This window comes from Gavialis gangeticus, unplaced genomic scaffold, assembly GCF_001723915.1.
Source record: "Gavialis gangeticus isolate Ggan-Ray unplaced genomic scaffold, GavGan_comp1, whole genome shotgun sequence".
In the NCBI taxonomy this organism is placed as follows: Eukaryota; Metazoa; Chordata; order Crocodylia; family Gavialidae; genus Gavialis; species Gavialis gangeticus.
Window position 1 is genome coordinate 72266850 of NW_017729029.1, and position 3586 is coordinate 72270435.

The window sequence follows — 3586 nt, forward strand, 5'->3', positions numbered from 1 at the left end:
GTGGAGAACACCCTCTTCAAGTTCGCTGATGACACCAAGCGGTGGGGTAAAGTGAATACATCAGCAGGCAGGGACCGCATCCAGGCAGACCTGGATAGGTTGGAGAAGTGGGCGGATCTGAACAGGATGCGGTTCAACAAGGACAAGTGCAGAGTGCTGCACCTGGGGAGAGGGAAACAGCATTATGGTTATAGGTTAGGGGCTGACCCTCTCAGCAGCACAGAGGCAGAGAGGGATCTTGGAGTCAGGATTGACTCCAGGATGAATGTGAGTCGCCAATGCGACGAAGTAATAGGCAGAGCCAACCTCACCCTGTCATTTATCTACAGGAGCATCACTAACAGGTCCAGACAGGTCTTGTTCCCCCTCTATGCGCAGCTGGTCAGACCTCAGATGGAGTACTGTGTCCAGTTCTGGGCGCCGCACTTCAAGAAGGACGTGAAGAACCTGGAGAGGGTCCAGAGGAGGGCCACTCGTATGGTTGAGGGCCTCCGTTGCCAGCCCTATGAGTCTGAGGACCTTTTATGACAGGGGCACCAAAGAACCCCACCAAGTCATTTCCTACACAGATAAAGTATAAGGGAGAAAATCTACTTATTTTTTCTAGTTCCTCAGAAGTTCCCAAAGATAATTGTAACAACAAAAGGCTTAAGCAAAAGAAAAACAGGATCCCCAGGAAATTTCTGCCAATGTGGTTAAAATTAAAAAAAAAAAAGTTGTTGACTAAAAGAAAGAAAGAAAGAAAGAAAGAAAGGTATGAGTACTGGAATTGAAGTCGAAGTTCTAGACAGCAAGATAAGCATCAGAAACAAATCCTTCCACCTCTTGACATGTAATGGTCAAATTTTAACTACACTGTAAAATATCTCACTGCCCAGATCTACACAAGATGCTAACTGCATAGTAGATCATTACTATTGTTTAGTAGCATTGTGTGGCATGAAGTGTGATGCAACACGACTGCACAGTAGCAATGAGCTACTGTGCAATCAGCATCACCTAAAAGCTGTTGGGCGACGCTACTGCACAGTAATTCTAGCTACTATGCAGTCATTTAGTACTCGAGTATGCAAGTACTAAATGTCTGCGCAGTAATGACTGCACAGTCAGTGTCTCATGTAGACAGCCACTGTGAAGCAATATCTTAAGCAAATGTATAAGATGCCTGCTTCTAATAGAATAAAACCTAGTGAGTGACCTCCCTGCTATCTACCATACAACTCTGCTGCTTCCCAGATGGTGAAAGAACTACAACAATGGTTACAAAACTACAAAATAATATGGCTAACCAAATCTGTAGAGTTGATACAGTTAAAAATAACATACTTTAATCATGGTGAGAGGATGCAAGAGAAGCTATTTTTCCCAATTTGATCACGCTACGTGAGCATGGTAGTCATGCACATGCATGAACATACCCAATATATATATATATATATACACCCAATATATACATAAACACACACACTCTTCACTGTTGTAGCTAATGGCACAATCTATGGTATACTTTATTTAGCCTAACCCAAATACTAGATAAAACAATGGCTTATATGAATATCATACACAAAGGAAAACAGGTACTTAAGGGACTGGAGGAAGACTGTGAACTAGAAGCAAAATAGAAGTTATTATACATAGTATGTTATTATATAAACGAACAAAACTATTCAGAAAGGAAAACATATCATTATTACCTGTGAAGTACTAAGAATTTAAAAGAAAAACCAGTCACCCTAACCAGTCAGCTACAGAGTTCTGCTCCCTCTTGCTTATTCTCCTTCTGGCCCAATGACTCTTGCATTTCTGGCTGCCCAGTGCCACCACCCATGCTATTCTAAAATACAGTGGTTAGTAGAGGTGCACTGATACATAGGTCCCATATTGGATCGGCATCGATCTAAGGAAAATTGATTGTATCAGCAATCAGCTTTTTTGGCCGACGTTGCCGATAAATGCCCTATTCATGCACAGCTGCAGCGCAGCAAGCCAGGAGCACAGCCCAGTAGTGTGGAGAGCAATTGGGTCCATTGGGAAAGCTGTTGTGAGGGAAGGGGCATGGGGAGGAACTGTAACCCTTTATTATGACAATTAACTGAACATGAGCCAGCAGCGTGCCCTTGTTGCTAAGGCTAATGGCATACTGGGCTGCATTGGTAGGTGTATTGCCAGGAAGTCAAGGGAAGTGATTCTTCCCCTCTTTTCAGTGCTGGTGAGACCACATCTGGAGTTCTGTGTTCAGTTTTGGGCCCCCCATTACAGAAAGGATGTGGACAAATTGGAGAGAGTTCAGCAGAGGGCAACAAAAATGGTGAGGGGGCTGGGGGACATGACTTATGAAGAAAGACTGAGGGAACTGGGCTCATTTAGTCTTGAGAAGAGGAGACAGAGGGAACCTAATAGCAGCCTTCAAGTTCCTGAAGGGCGGTTCAAAAGAGGATGGTGCTAGATTGTTCTTAGTAGTGGCAGATGATAAGACAAGCAGCAGTGGTCTCAAGTTGCAACAAGGGAAGTTTAGGTTAGATATTAGGAAGAATTCTCTCACTAGGAGGGTAGTAAAACATTGGAACAGGTTACCCATCCATGGAAGTTTTCAAAACCCAGCTAGACAAAGCTTTGGCTAGGATGATCTAGTTGGGGTGGTCATGCTTTGAGCAGGAGGTTGGTGTAGACGACCTCCTAAGGTCCCTTCCAACCCTAAAATTCTACGATTTGATGACTCCGCACAGCAGGGTAGAGTGGGGTGGGAAAGCTTCATGTAGCCACCACATGCTCCACAGTGCCAGCAGAAGCAGGGGTGGCAGCATGGAGTCGTGCCCCTCACTGCTGCTGGGCAGGCAGAGGGAGCCTCATCATGGTGGTGTGGAGCTGCTGGCAGCAGCACCAAGCTTCCCCACCCAGTCTCACCATGCTGGGTCCTGCCCACTGGAAAGGGAAGCAGAATTGGGAGCCCTGAGCCTGCAGCAAGCAGCCCACATCTCCCCCTCCTCCCCATAGCTTCCACTCCAGCTGCGCTACCCATGGGGGAGGGGAAGCCAGGCTCTGTGCACTGCTCCGAGGCAGCAGCCGCCACCTCTCACATGTGGCAGCCAGGGCTCAGGCACTATCATGGGGGGGAAAGGGGCTGCAGACCTGGGTCACTGGCTCTGTAGCCCTGGCAGCTGGGGACCCCCTCTGGCAGGGTTCCGGATGAGGGTGGTTGTGGATGGGGAGTGAGAGGCAATAGCATAGGCAAGGCACCAGCATATCAGGGCTGCTCAGCACCACAAAACAGTGGGGGGGATGGGACAGCTGCAGCTGGACCCACACCTGGTAAGTAAAGAGGGCAGGGGGAGCTCTGATTTTCCATGATATAGACCATAAAAATCAAACACAAAAATTTATAGGTATTTAGAATTTACCTTATTATAGTAACTGTCACACTGATAGAATTCCACATTGCTTAAAATGTTAAATATATCAATAAAACATTGTATTCAATTGATACATACATACATACACACATATATACATATACTGGTGTTTTATTTTAATCATGGAAAAACGTGGATTTGGGTGGGGGAGTTAAACAGAGAAGTTGTGATTTTTT

At 45.8% G+C, this 3586-nt stretch overlaps 1 protein-coding gene across 2 annotated transcripts in view; it reads right to left on the reverse strand.

Moving 5' to 3' along the window:
* SPOCK3 (SPARC/osteonectin, cwcv and kazal like domains proteoglycan 3) overlaps nucleotides 1-3586 on the reverse strand; it is a 703183-nt gene that overhangs the window by 372282 nt on the left and 327315 nt on the right. The window lies entirely within an intron of this gene.